Here is a 16562-nt window from a genome sequence, read left to right as displayed (position 1 = left end):
TGTGTGCATTGATGATGCACGCATTCAGATAAGAGGCCACTGGTGAATTGATAACACTTTTTTTCGCACATGGGAATGCAGGAGTGCGCATCCCATCTCTTCATTGAAGACAACGTTTTGAGCATCTGGCCTTAGAGTCTAACATTGGACTTAAAGGGCCTGAATCACAACGCGTTTTCCGATGCCACTGTGCCATTGTAAAACCCGTTTGTAAATCAGGCCCAGAGTATGCAACAACAGAGAGCTGAAATGGCACAGGTGTGGTTGAACATTAGCAAGACGTGCCATGGCTTTTTCAGATAAAATAAAGACAATGAACGTGTTCGAAACGGACTAGGATAACTTTTGTTAAGTTGTCTTAATTAGATTGAACTCGTCCTCACCAGCATGGCCGGTTGTGAGTGAGTACATGGCCATTGCACTGTGATTCAGAGTGAATGAAACTGGTGCAAATGAGGATAGAGTCTGCAGAGAGAATGGATAAACTGAGAAAGGAAGACGGGGTGCAAGGAGGTAAGCGGGGCAGAGGAGGCTGTGTGATCTGGATGCTGCTGCTCCCTCCTCTCAAGGGGGGGGCGTGGCTTCAGCACTCTCATGGCCCAGGGGAGAAAGGAGGGCGTGCAGAGTACCCTGAGCACTGCCTGTCGTGCTCGGCTCCCCTCCCGGCTTCGTCCTCTCAGCGGCTCAGGGCACAGCACCTCTCAGGGAGAGCAGCCCACCAGACAGGCACACGGCCCCTCCTCCCGCCCTCTGGCACTCCCATCTCTCCTCCTGTTTTTTGAGAGCGAAAGGAACAGAGCAAGAAAAGAGAGAGAGAAAAAAAAGGAAGGAGAAGTGGAAAGGGCCCGTTTGGAGATCCCCTCCCCCCTATGGGCATGCACGGCAGGGCGCAGCAGAGGGATCCGGGGGGAAACGGGACTCCCCAGAGCCAGCGTAGTCCCCTGTGAGCGCTGCCCGGGCGCCGCTGCCCGGAACCCTCCTGCCAGCCTCAGCCCGGGAAGGGGGAGGGCAACCCAGGAACATCTGCACGGCCGGTGACCGAGGGGAACGCGCGAAGAAGGCGAAGAACAATCCGGGGGGCAGTCTCTGCGGCAACACGTGAGTACGAGCTGAAACTTCTTGAGCCCTGCGCCCGTCCTCGGCCAGTCTGCGGAACTTTCCCCGAAGTTGTGGGGCCACGCTGCACCCCCTTGCGGAGTCGCGCACGCCTCAGAACCTCGACTTGTTCATCTGTTGTACTTTCCTTTCGCGCTCCATTTTAAGAAGCCTCCGAGGGCATGTTGTGTTTTGGGGAGCACAGACTTTGTCCGGTCGATGCTCCGGGACTTCGCACGTTTGCTATCTGGGCCGTGTGTGTGTGATGCGGAGGCCAGGGTGCCTTCTTGCACAAGTGATTGTGTAGAAAGTACAAATGCGAGGGATGTCCGGGGCTGCAGTGAGAGGAGGGAGTCGGCTGGCTGCCGGGATCGGGTTACAGGAGCTAATGCCGGGGGTGTTTTGGGAGAGACGAGGGAGGCACTGTGGGCCGTTCTGCCGGAGCAAGGGGAAGAGCAGGAATAGACCCGCGGGCGGGCGGTGGGTGGGGGCGGGGGGTGTCCCACTCTGCGGGGCTCTGGCCGCAGCGGCTCCTGCTGCAGGTACGGTGCGGGCCAGGTCGGAGGGAGTGCGCTTCCAGGAGCTCCTTTGTGTGCGGGGTTCGGGGCGGGACGGAGCGCTGACTCTGCTCCGGCGGCCGGGCGGGGATGGAAGCCACGGGGGCTGGCCCAGCAGCCTGGATGGAGGGATCTGGAACCGTTTAGTGCCCCCCTGTGATTGTTTCCGTGGCGCGGGCGGTAGACAGTCTCCATGCCTGCGCGCCGGCTTCTTGACTTGCACATCTGGACGGTGGGGTTAGGCCCGTCAGGAGTGGGTCATGGCGCTCGTGTTAGAGTCAGACTGACTGTGGAAGCGCACCGCGGCGGCAGGGGATCCCCTTGGAAAGTGGGTTTACATCTGGACCAGGGTGTCCAAGGTCGTCCAGTGCGCTACGGGGAGGCTTAGGCTGCTTGCGTCATTCCTTGCACATCTGGAGAGGGCGATGCAGCACCAGGGCACGCTATCAGCCCTGGGATGTATAGTTGGCCAAAAAGCAGTCTCTGTCTGCTGATGTGCATACTTGGGACTCGGGGGCAGAGGCGGGGTGCTGAGGTTTACACACTGCGTGACAGTAGATGTCCATTGTCCAGAAAAGTTTTGAGCACGAGAGAGGATGTAAGAGCTGGAACGAAGGGCCGTTGTTTTCTAAACCTGCTACGGCCCATATTTTATTACAGGGGCGGATTCAATGCACGTGAAGTTTCCCGTCCGTAGCAAGTTTGGGATCCGTTCCTGACCCCCTTCCCCGCAGCTTCGATTCAGACGAGGGGGAGAGGGTAATGCAGCACCATCGTGCCCTCTTCCTGGCACCCAGGCTTCAAACTTTGCAAACTTTATTAAAGTTGCCCCAAAAGATTTCATGAGCGATGAGAAAGTTCCCAGTCGTGCGTTAAGTAGCCCGCGCGGGCAGTACACTGTCTCCAAATGCCAAGGAAATGTACACAGGACTGTGTACCAACATTAACACTCTTTAACTTCTTGGAACAGAATACTTTGGGAGGGTTGGGTGGTTTCTTCTCGGGCCCGCTCATGTGTGCACTTTTAATCCATTCCTCCGGGTGCGAGTGTGAGGATGGTGGCTCCGCGCCAGCCCCAATGTGCAGCGAGGTTTTCTGTAAAACGTTTTCCAGCAGAACGTTACCAGCTGTTGTGCTTCTTTTTTTTTAGAGCTGCCAGCTCGGGTTCGGGATGATGGACTGTCCGGATCTGGGAGTAAAGGGGGATTTTAGGCAAATGGATGACTTCCCCGTCAGTCCTGCTCACTGGGCAGCGCAAGCCACAACCTCCTTGCCCAGCTCGCTCTATTCTGGCTACGCAACCCTTTCTCTTACCATTGACTTTTTTTTCTCCTAAAATGCCCAGTTTATGTACACAAACATATGTTATGCATGTTTTGTTATCACAAGGGCACATTGCAGTCTCTGCAAGGCCCTTCATACAAGATGTACCTAATCTGTAAAGGCAGTGTGGGGGGTGGGGGGGGCTGGTAGGGAGGTGTTCAGAATGACACGTGCCAGGTTCATATTTGAGTCAACGTTTCCCGAATTTGGGTATTTTGTTTCAACTCAACAAGCAGTTCAATGACACATATCATCTTGAACAAGGTCATTATTCTGGAGTGGATTTGCATAGGGGTGGGGGTACTTTATTCCTTGTAATACACGATGTCAGTGCCACCCGCGCTTTCAAAACATACTGTGGTGCATGAATGTAGTCTGGCTTACTTATTTATTTATTTATTTGGTATGTGTACGGCGCCTACACAACAAGTAGTGTTTCAAGGCGGCTCTGATATTTGATTTCTAAAGAGATGTACCAATGAGAAACTTGTCAGCTGTGCTTGTATACTCTTTCACTGCAAGGCTGCATTGGCCAGGCTTGCATGCAGAAGCCACCATCAAACAACTTGTTATATGGCCCTTTATACACCTCTTTGGATCGATCTTTGTAGATGCAAATGTTTATAATTCGCTAAGCGGGGTGCTAGTGAAACCCTTTTTCATGCTCGCTGGTCTCCAGTGAGGATAGGGGCCAGAGCTCTGGGGGTGCCCCTTGAGTGTGTTGTATGTACACCACCCGCTGTCAATCATGACCGGCCCGAATAGAAACCAATACAACTTGGGCTGTTTTTTGTCGCTCTCCGCACCAGCAGCTGTGCTTTCCAGGTGACCCGTGCGGGTGCGGTGTGAAGGGCTGTGCTGCTCGGCACCGTTTCTGTCGGTGCTTCACTTTCCACCAAACTCCCCTCACTGTTAATTGCGGGTGGAGAGAGTGTTATTTTGAGGACTGGGGTGGACCACCCCGCACCTCAGAATGTGTGGTTTGGGAATGGTGGCGAGCCGTCACGTGGTATAGCTCCGGTGTGACATGTTCCTGATAACGCGGGATATAAACTGACCAAGTGGGGTGATGCCCACAATTCCAAGTGCATTCTGTTATGACAGTGCCTAGGGCGAGCTGCTCTGACCTTAAAGCCACAGTTAGATTTACATAATCTCCATTAACAAATCAATTTGAAACAAATGCCATTGAAAGTTACAAAGAAAACAAAGGGGTCTGTGCCATTGTTGCAATACAAACTATTCTGCTGGGCCCCCAGAGAAGTCACCGGACACTCTTGAAGTGTGGAGAGGGCCTGCAAACGTGCTCGTATCTTTGACAGATAATACATGAGGATTGACTCGCTAAGTAGAACGCGTTTCTGTTGCAGAGAATCTGTGCACAGGGACTTTATAAAACATTGTCAACACAACTTGCAAGAATGTCAGCAGGCCTGCTGCAGACACCTGTCTGCAAGCTGCTGGTCACCGCTTCCATTCCCGGCTGCTTTATTCGACCAGGCACCCATCCGTTCCTCACAAATTTAAGGGCCGGTTTTTCCGACCTTTTCTCAATTGGATTTTCCGATTGAAAAACACTTTAGTAAATCAGGCCTTCAGCAGACATTGCTTAATGGCAACCGATGTGCTGCGCCGTGAATCCACACCCATTACATCAAGTGAGTGTAAGACGCAGACTTCGGAGACGTCTTCTCACAAACCATCCCGCACGCATGTTTAATGTGGCCACTGCTTTAGTAGAAACCGAATCTAGGCAAGAGGAGCTTAAACGGTTCAAACATAACACTCTAACTTTTTCAGAGCTCGGTACAAGCCCGAGGAAGGGAGTCAACTGTCTTGTGTCTTTCTGCAAACGTGAGTTTGGGAGCCAGGGGCGTGCGGGTGGGTGCGTGTGTGTGGTGGGGGCGGGGGTGCTAGGGTCTGCATTAAGAAGGCGGCCAGGGCTAGCAATGTCATTATAGGTATGGAGGTGGGGCCCCATAGGGAGCCCACTGACGGTCGACGCTGTGGAATGCAGTGTCAGTCACGCTGATCCACCGCGAGCCATAATACCGCACACTTTATTTTAAATTCTTGAGTAAGGGGAGATCGTGTAAACTTACCAAGCACTGAGGCGTCATGACTGGCGCAGACATAAATGGCCAATCCGGAATTAAAGCGTGGACGCGGAAGTTTCAGCTTTAGAATAATTCACCCCTGCCCGTGTATGGTAATATTTTCAAATACGATGGCCCTGCCTTATGTCTCGCCCCCCCCCCCCCCCTTCACGTCACGGGCTTGATTACAGGGCACCACGGGGTCCGCTTGCAACTGCCCACACTTGCCCCACTCGGTGACGCCGGCCGTTTGAAATAGCCGGGGACCACGAACACCGCTGATCTGAGCAGATAATTCGATCGCAATTTCTTTTTAGGTTTGGGGAGAGGGTGCGTGCCCCCTATGAATGCATTGGGTCGATAAGACAATATAGTGGACTGGACACATGCCTCGATTTTAAGTAAAATGATTTGGCGGGGCGTGCACGTTTCTCGGCACCCTATGCAGCGGCGCCAATGGCCACGGAGTGGGCCGCACGCGGGCTAAGTGGGAAAAAGTGACAGTTGAAGGAAGACACGCACGTGTCAGCATTCTGGTGTAGTCGGGGAATGAAGAAGGACACGTCACCCGAATATATTTTTTTTCCATTTCGAAAAGGTGAATACATTTTAAGATAAGCAAGCCCTGGCTTGCTTTCGTTCATTTCCGTCTCTAGAAAAAGCGAAATGAACGCTATTTATTGACACGTGGGTTTTCATAAGAATCCTTAAAAAACAATATGCAAGCATCCAAACGGTGCCCATTGTGCACCCTTGACACTGGGCGCAATCCTGCTGGAAGCCATGGGCAGCCGATTTCACCATGACGCCTTTTCTTGGAGTTCTGAGGAAAGGCAAGTTTTGAAAAGTTGCTTAAAATGAACAGCGCCCACATGTTCTGGGCCCGAATTGGATGTTAATGGAGAGGTTTGGCCTGTTGTCGGTGTTTTCGGGGCTGTGGGGGGTGGAGGGGGGGGAGCGGCCTGCGCGAGCTGTGCCGTTCACTCCAGTTACGTGAGAGGGCGGCGACTGCGCATCACTGACGGGCGAGCGGTCCACATGGGGCTGCCGGCCACGCCACAAACCCGGGCAGCGGAATGTTAATGCCTCCCCGATGGCAGCCGAGCATCCTGGAAGTCGGCCCGCTTCCCTAAATCTGCGGCCACGGGACACTTTCTTTGAAGGGGGCTTTGGCTTAGCTGGCGCTCGCGCCCAGTTTGTTTTGGAAGGTTCCAGAGCCTTTCATGGGAATTCGTCTTAGGCTGGGCGGCCACGAAGAGGAAACTTCTCAAAAGGTGCTTATTTTCTCTAGTGTGAAGCGTGGACTCTTTGCGACGTTCGTTTTCTTCGCTGATACGTCAGAGCGTTTGGCGGGAATGGCGCGCACCTCTTCTCCTCAGAGACACTATCAATGCACCTCAGGAATGTAACGTTTCTTGGCTGGGGGCTGCCAACTTTGCATGCCCCCACACTGCACATGTGTGCACCTTTAATGTCAGTGGCATCGGATAGATAGGCGGAAATGGCGTCCTGAAGCGGCAAAAGCGTTCAAGGGAACACCAGACTTTGATGAGGTTTTTTTTAAAACTCTGATGCCTTGACAGCAAAGGGCTGCGCGGTGCTTTCATATCGCCCGAGCGGTAACTCCGAGCAGCCGTCAGACGTCTCCGCGCATTTGCGTTTAAGTGCAGAAGAAAAGCGTGTCCGCGGGCCGCAGGGGTTCTCCACCAGTGCCCCCCCCGCCCCCTCGCCCCCATAATCCCAGATCCGGGCAACCCTTGAGGGCATGCCTCAGATCTCTCTCGCATCACCGGGGGCGCGCGCAGCTTGCGGATTAAATATGCTATGTGTTCCTGCCCGCTCCAGCAGCACGTTTATGAGCTGGTTAAGCTTCCTGGCTGTTCTAGGACCCTCCACCCACTCTGAAGTTCACACACACACACCCCAGAAGGAAAAGCTGTGTGACTCTCGTTCCTTTAGAGGTGTGCCCCGGGTAGTTCACGTTAATGCACACGCACAACACACAGCGCGTTTGCATCTCACTTCTACTGTGCCACGTTGATGCTGTCACACAGGCCTTGGGACGTGGTTAGGGCTAAAGTTGCTGACTGTGAAGTGAGAGGCTACCACACTTGTGCAAATTGAGTGATCGCCGGCACATTTTTAACCCCTCCCTCACTCACACCCCCCGCCGCGCACGGCTACCTTATTTGTAAAAAAGAAATGCACATTTAGAAGCAGACACAACACACAATTACACGCTGTGTGAACCACTGACCATTTCGTTGCAGACAATAATGTGCTATTTATATAGTGCCATACATAGGACTTACATTATTCTATGTATTATCCGATCGAAATTGGTACTCACTTTTTCGACCTCTGAAGTATGAACGGTTGAGTCACCCGTGCTGGGATTTGAACCTGCTACCTGCACATTCAATACATACCACAGCAACGAGCGATTAACCCACTGAGACATTTTACCCGCTAGGGGGTTAAGTTGTAGTTTAGCAATGAATACTACACTCCCAGAAAGCATTGCAAACAGCTGTATCGGATAGGTTTTAGTGCCACTTATACCGCTTTCTATGAGTATTTTCATTATTTGCACGGTGCCTTGTACAGCAAGCACTCCTGTTCAATGTAAGCCAACGAGCCTGATTTACAAAGCGGTTTTCAATGGGATTGCAGCATTGTAAATCGCTTTTGTAAATCACACCCTCTGTGCTTTGTAAAGAAACAACACCTCCCCAATTGTGAGATTAACATACAGACAGGCAATGCAGCGCGTTCCCATGAAAATCCCTTCATTGTAGATCCTACCTACCCGCTTCCTTCCCGTTGTAGCCCAGTCCCTTTTGCTCTTAGCAGTTACTCTTGAAAAGAGGAGACGACAGACACACACGTGGAACTTCAGCTGGGTCCTTTTGGTTTTCAAGCCCATAATGCATTGTCTCCGGCGCCCCGTCTTTAGTGTCCAGTGGTTGGGCTCTGCCCCCCGGACCCCCACCGTCCACCAGTCCGGCTTTTCGCGTGCCCTCTGCCGCTCGTATTCCCGCCTGGCTGCCTCCCCGGTACCTTCCACGCCAGTCTCCTCCCGCAGCCGTGAAATCCGCGCTTTCTTTCTGGCCTCCCACTGCAAAGAATAAATGGGTGAAAGTTTCTCAAAGGTCGCGCTGGTAATGGCCCAACGGGCCCCGTTGGGCCACTGGCATTGCTCAGGCATGTGGGACCTTCTGTGTACCCCAGCATTTGCAGGCTGTCTGCTGGGGGGGATCTCGGGTCTCTGCCAACACCCCCTGTAGCAGCTTAGATAGCTTTTAAATGAAAGCTGCGGGAGAGCATGACCTGGTAAGGGACACCCAGAAGCCTAGCAGTACACACGTTGGCCATCCCTACCGCCAGTACTGGACTACTGACTCAGCAAGTACTACGAATGCATGGAATCATTGGGGCGTTGCAGGAATGTTTTTGATTAGCTCACGTTTTGTGGGACCTGTTAATGATGGAGATTGGGAAAAGCTGAGTCAGGCCTTTGTGCCATCTTGAGTTGCATTTTCGGCGCCCCTTCCTGCCTGTCATGCTGTACGCTGGCTTGGCCGCAGTAGTTGGACATGATCAGCACTATTGATATATTTATATAATAACTGCACCCCCTACCCCTTTTCCTATATGCAACTTCACAGCAATGAAAGTGAGGCACACGAAAACACGGTTTTCATAAAATGCAAGTTAATTCGAAACTGCTCACCTGAATGGAATGTTGTTTGTAGGTAGGAACTGTGTTTTTACATGTACTACCTGTGCTGTTAATGATGCGTGCATACAGTCGTGTGGAGATACATGTCTTTAACTGTATTGTTATGTGTACCTATGCGGTACACAAGCACATAACTGTACATCATTTACAAAGGTTAGCAAATAGAATTCCTCTCAGCCCCTTGCGAAAGTCACACGTTTCAACGGTCAGAAGCGCGGAGATTGACAGTGACAACACAGTTTTTGTTTCTTTGGAATGTGTTCATTAAAAGTGCATCCTGCCCCAAGTCTCTTATCAAATAGGGTATGTGCTGTGCAACAAACTACTTTTCTCTGCCAACGCAGCCTCTTGGGGCAGGAGCCAGGGAGACACTTCCCGAGTTCTAGAGGAGTGAGAGGGCCGGCCAGCTTCAGAATGGACCGCATGGCCTGCTTGCCGCTGTTAGTTATGTTATGTTATGTTATTTTGCACTTATATAGCGCCTTATATACCATTGGTATGGTCTGAAGGCGCTGGTAGGTTGAACGCCCTTGGGAACCGAAGTTCATGTCAGTAGAGGGAGGAGAGAGGGTTAAAAAGGTGCGAGTGCGCATCTGGTATGTGTGCAGCCGGTGCGAAATTTCTCTGTGGGAGCTGCTTCATAGCGGTAGGTGTGGTGGGTGAGAGGTTAGGAGTATGTGTTTGAATCTGGCAGGAATTATCCGGACCGAGAGTGGCAGCGTAGGGCCTGAGGGGAACGCCTGGCTGGGGGTGCGAGACCAGCAGTGATTACATAGAGTGATGTGGAGTGAGCGGCGTCAGATGTTGATATGAGAACAGATATACCGAATTGTGTCATAGTATCTCTGTGTTCTAGTTGGGTGGTGGTGTAAGGAGAGAGTAAGCGTGGGGTGTGATATGAGGTATGTTCTTCTAGGTATAATATGGACGTCATGCAGTTAAGCATTCGTCCGTTCTGCACATTCGTCGGCCCTCCACACGTCCTCTCGCCACACACGTCCTCTCGCCACACACGTCCTCTCGCCACACACGTCCTCTCGCCACACACGTCCTCTCGCCACACACGTCCTCTCGCCGCACACGTCCTCTCGCCGCACACGTCTTCTCGCCGCACACGTCTTTTCTCCGCACACGTCTTCTCTCCGCACACGTCTTCTCTCCGCACACGTCTTCTCTCCGCGCACGTCTTCTCTCCACACACGTCTTCTCTCCACACACGTCTTCTCTCCACACACGTCTTCTCTCCACATACGTCTTCTCTCCACACACGTCTTCACCCTACATACGCCTTCACTCACTACATCCGGCCGCACTCTACACCAGGCCGTCCTGCTCACCCGGCCGCCCTCCACACCCGGCCGCCCTCCACACTCATGCGCCCTCAACACTCATGCGCCCTCAACACACATCTGCCCGCAACACACATCCGCCCGCAACACACATCCGCCCGCAACACACATCCGCCCGCAACACACATCCGCCCGCAACACACTTCCGCCCGCAACACACATCCGCCCGCAACACACATCCGCCCTCAACACTCTTCCGCTCTCCATGGTCATCCTCTCTATATGCTCGTTCGCTTGTATATTATTGTCAAGCCACGCGTTGACCTAGTCTATAAGTTTGTTGGTTCAGCAAAGTTAGTTTTATACGCCCTCATCTGTTCTACGTGCTCCTTAGTTCTGTTCGCTTCTCTGTATTTGCGTTCATATTAGCTTTTATATACTGCTATGTGCATTTCATCGGTTTCTCATTGATTTATTCGTAATATCTGCTTCCCTGAATTTGATCTACTTTAGTCGTTTATTGATAGGTCGGAGAGGTGGTGCTAGTTTGGAAGCCGGTTGGTTTTAGGGGAAGAGCCAGGTTTTCAGTAGTTTGCGGAAGGACGTTAGGTCTTCAGTTAGGCGGATGTGGGGAGGGAGCGAGTTCCACAGGGTTGGAGCTTGGGCTGAGAATGATGTTCCGCCTATCCTGATTGAGTTTGTCTTAGGAATTGTTAGGAGGCCGGCTGAGCTTGATCTTAGGGTGCGAGAGGGAAGATATGGTATTAGTTTTTCTTTAGTGTCCGTCGTGCACAAGTCTTGGAAACATTGATCGCATATATAATTATGACCCTGTATCGCTGAACAACTTCACATCGTGTAAACCACTTTATTATAGATTTAATTTATTGTATTACAGCCAACTCATTGGCTTTTCATGCAACCGTTACACGACTTCTGAATACCGCACACCATGCCAATCAATTTCATGACATCTGTTTACACACGAGGTTCATGAATATCCAACATTTAAAATGAGTATTTCAAATCCTGCTGCTACCATTATTACGACCTCACTTATCTGCAATGTTGGCGAGCCCTGTTCCCCTATATGTCTCAATGCAGGGGTGTCGTTGTCTTGAATGGCATGCCTTTAAAACGCCCACTCCTCTCTTAAGAAGCCTTTAATAACGAGCCAACATTTTGTGAAATGGCAAATTAACAGTATCTTATTTCTTGAAAGAAAATGGGTATGATTTACAAAAGCACTTTTCAATGGACAAATTCCATTGGAAAACGCTTTGTAAATCAGGCCCACTAATTCCACAGTGATTCTGCATCTGTTAGCGTCAGGGTCCTGGGCCCTGCTGCTAGTGGTGTTTTGTCTTTAATATATTAGCCATAAGTGTAAGCCACTATATTAAACATGTGCACATCAGCTAGGGGATTTTCGTGTTAAACCATTATAGCATGTGGTAGTTCATTATATGTTGCTCCCGTCCCAGCCGTGGGTGGCAGAGGCGGAAAGTTGAACTTGAGTAGCAGTGATTCACAGTCAGTGCTGCAGGGTAAGATATCCTTAAATAGGACTGTGAGCTGCTGTTTGTGGAGGGTGGCTAACCCTCATCCTCTGCTGGATCTATTGTGTACAATCAGGTTGTAGCTAGGGGGGAAGAAGGCCTCAAGTGTGATAGGTACACAGTCATCAGAGAACCAGGTCTCTGTGATGAAGAGGATGTCCGGGTTTTTGTCTGAGATAACGTCAAAGATGTTACATTGGTTTTATGAGACTGACTAGGCATCAATCAGTATGCAAGAGAGTGGTTCTATATCATAAATTCCCTTTTTGTAGGTCGCCCAAAAAAAAGACAGATTTTTTTGGCTGATATTAGGTGACCTACAAAAAGCAAAACAAAGGATATTCCCTCAACCTCACGCCCCACGACCCCAAACCCTCCCACCCCCCTGCCGTGATTTTTTGGAAATCGGGAGTTCCCCCTCCTCAACCCCTCTGCTTCAGCCCCCCAGCATCCCTCCCCTCCCAAGACTCCTCCAAACCAACGTTACAAACACATACAACTCACACACAAAAAAACACACACTTACCCGGTGTCCCTCAATGGCACTTGCAGGTCCTGGCGTGGCTGTCAGCCCATGCGTGCACTCGTGTGCGGCAATGGCGTGACAGTTCGATATAGACAGGGCCACTCAGTGCGTCACAGAGCACTTTCTCTCAATCGTTTTTTTTTTTCAAAATTGACTTTTTTGTAAAAAGGTCTCTTGACCTAATATCAAGCGAGAAGTTTTGGTTTCCGGTGTGGGGGTTGTTATGTGAAGGAGCAGGTGTAGGCATGTGCATTAGTAGATAAGAATGGTGTCTGGGAGGGTCTGACCGGGTAAAGGTGGCAATGTGTGTTGTTGTGGGGTTGGAGGCTGCAGCGCAGAGAGGTGCCAGAGGAGAGGATGGTATGTTCAGAGGAAGGCATGGGGGATGTTGGGATGGAGCGAGTGGACAGGCAACTGGAGGGCTTTGGGGGTTTTGGGGGAGAGGGGAAGAGGGCGCGGACATGGTTGGGTAGGGAGGAGACTATTGGGCTGAATTGGGTGGGGGCACATAGTTGGATCTTGGATGGACCAGAGGAGAGCAGAGTGGGGGGAGGTCCTGCGGTGGATGTGACCAGTGCCCTTTTGGGGGCCACAGGGGGTGTGGATGAGAGTGGGGGGTGCTGTTGAGATTAGAGTGTTGGCCTGAGTGGCCCTTGCTGTGCTTAGGGAAGGGATGTGTGAGTTGGAGAGGGAAAGGGGAGGTTGTAAGAGTGAAGTGTGTAGAGGGAGAAGTGGGGAAAGGGAGGTGGGTGTGTGGGGGTAGTTGGGTGTTTGTGAGGAGCTGGAGTGGAGGGAAGAGAGGGTGGCTGATTTTTCTGGATCGCCAGCATGCAGCTATGATTAGGGATGTTGAGGTCTGCATGGCGTGTAAACGGGTGGGTCTTTGGGCGTAGACTAGCAATGGGCTGGGTGTGATAAAGGGGGGAGAGAGGGGCATTAGTATGAGGTGGGTGGGAGGGGCTGGTGGGTGAAGGCAGTGGGGAGAGGTTGGGCGTGTAGGTCATTGGTTATGTTTCTGCAGCACCATCTTGTAGCTCTGATCTGGTCTGTGTGTGGCATGGTGGTGGGGGTGGGTCCTGAGATTAGGACATTGTGATGGGGGCAGAATATGGTAGGAAAATGCACTTAGATTCGAAGTCTACACTGAATTGGGAAAGTACCTAGGTTTAAAACGTATACTCTAATGGTAAATACACTTATGTTCAAAACATAGATATATTGGGAAATGCATCTAGATTCCAAACATATACTGTGTAAGAAAATGCACCTAGATTCAAAGCATAGTTATATTGGGAAATGCACAGAGGTTCAAAACATATACTCTAATGGGGAATGCACCTAGATGCAAAGCAGATATTTTGGGAAATGCAACTAGATTCAAAACATACATATATTGGGAAATGCACCTAAGTTCAAAACATGGGCTGGAATGGAAAATGCACCTAGATTCAAAACAAATACTCTAATGGGAAATGCACCTAGATTCAAAGCATAGATATATTGGGAAATGCACAGAGTTTCAAAACATACTGTAATGGGAAGGCCCTATACAATAGGCAAAATGATTCAATGACATACAGCTAAGAGCATAGCACAGTGCCAATCAGTACAATATCATTAGCATGCAGTACAATAAGTGTTGAATGGGTTTTACCTGAGCACAGTAATGACTGTGTTCACCGCCCGTACTAACCTTACCATAGCTGTCGCTGTAGGATGCTCCACCAGTCATCTATCGGCAAACAGGGCCAAACAGGATGCATGAGCTGCCCAAATGGAGCTGTCCTAAGCCATAGCCCATTTAAAAAAAAATGTTTGTAGTTTAAAAAAAACCTTTACAAACCCATAGCCCTTTGCGAGGGGCTTCCCAGGAGGAGCTACTGAAGCGAGTGATTCCAGTAACATGGGGTGATTGGGGGGAATAATAGGAGGCAAGGAGAGTGGGCTCAGAGCCTAGAAAACCAACAGAGAAGGCAAGCAAGATGCCACCAAAACAAAGTAATGAAAAAAGGATCAAGACCGCAGATATTCCCCAAAAATACTCACTGGTGTGCCCCACTGTTGAGTGAGCCTAAAAGCACTTTCAATTTACTTAAATGCAGGTCTGGTGCAGAGCGAGTGTTCCGGTCATGTTGGTCGGGTGGTGGGACCAATGGGAGGAAAGGAGGGCAGGCTCAGGGCCTGGTAATCCAACAAAGAAGGCAAGCAAGATGCTGCCAAAATAGTAATGAGAAAGGGATTAGGAGCACCCATCATCTCCACAAATACTCACTGGTGTGCTCGCCATTGAGTGAGCCCAAAAGCACGTTTAATTTACTTAAATGCAGCTCCGGTGCATAGCAAGCGTTCCGGTCATGTGCGGTGGGTGGGAGGACAATGGGAGGGAACGAGGGCGGGCTCAGAGCCCAGGAAACCAACAGAGAAGGCAAGCAAGATGCGGCTGTGCTCTAGCACCTTGAAGCATCACATGTGCTCGATGGAATTACCCAAATAACAGGACAAACTCAAAGAATATGGAAAAGTACTTCTTTTATTGTCAACTCAAATAAAGTACGGCACTATGGCGAACAACAAACTGTAGTCCACGCACTCACACTTCAATTTCGATTAAACAAAGGTTTTATACCTCAATGTACGTCAGCTATGATGTAATTCTACTTGGCAAACTGTAAACCTATTGAAGGGAGGGATTGGTTATGGGAACATATATTCCTACAAATCATATACGTATTTGTAATATCACTGGATGACCCATAGCTAGTAGGCACACCTTGAACCACCTGTAAATACATATAATACAGACACAATAACAGCAGCAGGTTGCCTGTGCAACATTGTCTAGCATGTTACTACATAGACCGTCTGATTGGTTGGCATTCTCTCCCAACCTTGGACTTTCAGCTAGTTAGCAGCTCAGCATGTAAGCAAAACGAAACTCAGGTGCAGAGAGCAACATCAGACTACTGCCCACTCGCCCAATTAAGCTATCATCTCTCATCGGTCAGGCCCCAAGCCATGATTTCTACTTTATAGTTGACCTTGCAGCCTGTTCTCTGTTCTGGGACTTTCAAGGGAGTGTAGGTACACTATTACCTTCATCTAGAGCTTAATGAAAAGACTTGTTTTCAACTTCTGTGTCATGTGTGAGGAGACCACGATTTCTGTCCCATTTTGTCTGTTTATTTACTGCTGTTTGATTCAATAAAGCTCAGTGTCATTACTCCTCTTGGCCTCTGGAGACGTGGTTGCTCTTGCTCACAGAAGCTTTTCTCATCCTTGATTGTCTAATTATTGGCACTTTCAGATGTTTTCTTCTTTGTTTAATCTAAGAGAAATGTGTCTCACGTACATTGCTTATCCTTTTTACTCCCTTTGTGCCTTGCAATTATTGCAATGATTCCTTGATGTGCATCCTTTATCCCAGGCCTCTTTATTCCTCACACAGCCCAGGTCTGTCTCTAAGGTAGCTTGATTGGTTTCCACACATGTTCAAATTCCATCTTTTTCTTATGGCCACCTTAGGAACATTATCTTTTCTTCTGCAGCAAGCTTCTATATGTCTCAGCTACCATGTGTTTCTGTGTATGTACATTCACTTAATCTCTTCCCACGTGTTCCTTTGGTGCATATGATTTCTTCGTATTCCATTATAGGCTTCTCTTATCACTCCAGTTGCATATTTAACCTTTAAGTATTTGCATATCATTTCAGTGTGTCTTTGTGTCTTTCCTTCATGATGTCACTCTGCCCTCCGATTTCACGTATAGCTCTCTGATGTCCAATGGTGTGTGCAGACATTCTTCCACCCTTTCAATGCGAGGGCACATTTGGTACGATTTTCTAAGTGCATATCGTCTCTCATACACTAGACGCAGCATTGGGACAATACCTGGTATCCCACATAGCCACATAGGGCTCTTCTCCTGCTGTTGCAATACGATGGAGGGGAGGTGGCGGGACCTAGGGATAATGTGCCCATCTGCTCCTCTACACAGCGAAAACAAAGTAATACAAAAGTAATGCTTTAATTTTGGCTATCATCAGCTTGTCTTCTGTGTACCCTTTTCCTGTGAATCTGGAAAAACATTCGGTCTTGTTCATGTCTGTATTCGGATTCAACATTTACTATAAAATTCACCCATAACAGTTGGCTGTAGGGAAGACTTCTGATGGTGATGGAGGGTGAAAGCTCATCCTAGTCAGTAGGTTGTTGCAGTCTGTTGGTTTGTGGTATAAGGTGGTGCCAAACCCTGGGGCATTGGGGAAATTTGTACATCCAGAAAGTGGATGTCTGGAATGCATATTTCTGACGTAAACTAGATCCTACTGTCAACAATGTCAATAAGGTATATCAGAAATGCTGTTAATGTTTCTG

At 49.8% G+C, this 16562-nt stretch overlaps 1 protein-coding gene across 1 annotated transcript in view; it reads left to right on the top strand.

Moving 5' to 3' along the window:
* The first annotated feature begins 619 nt into the window (after positions 1-619).
* Positions 620-16562, top strand: part of GLI3 (GLI family zinc finger 3) — a 558606-nt gene continuing 542663 nt past the window's right edge. The window contains exon 1 of the mRNA XM_069613300.1: positions 620-1098. The gene's annotated coding sequence lies outside the window, so the exon portion shown is untranslated. The remainder of the gene's footprint in view (positions 1099-16562) is intronic.

This window comes from Ambystoma mexicanum, chromosome 5p (assembly GCF_040938575.1).
Source record: "Ambystoma mexicanum isolate Mex_15411 chromosome 5p, UKY_AmexF1_1, whole genome shotgun sequence".
Taxonomy (NCBI): Eukaryota; Metazoa; Chordata; class Amphibia; order Caudata; family Ambystomatidae; genus Ambystoma; species Ambystoma mexicanum.
Note: the sequence above shows the minus strand (reverse complement) of the source record. Positions and strands in the feature narration are given on the sequence as shown.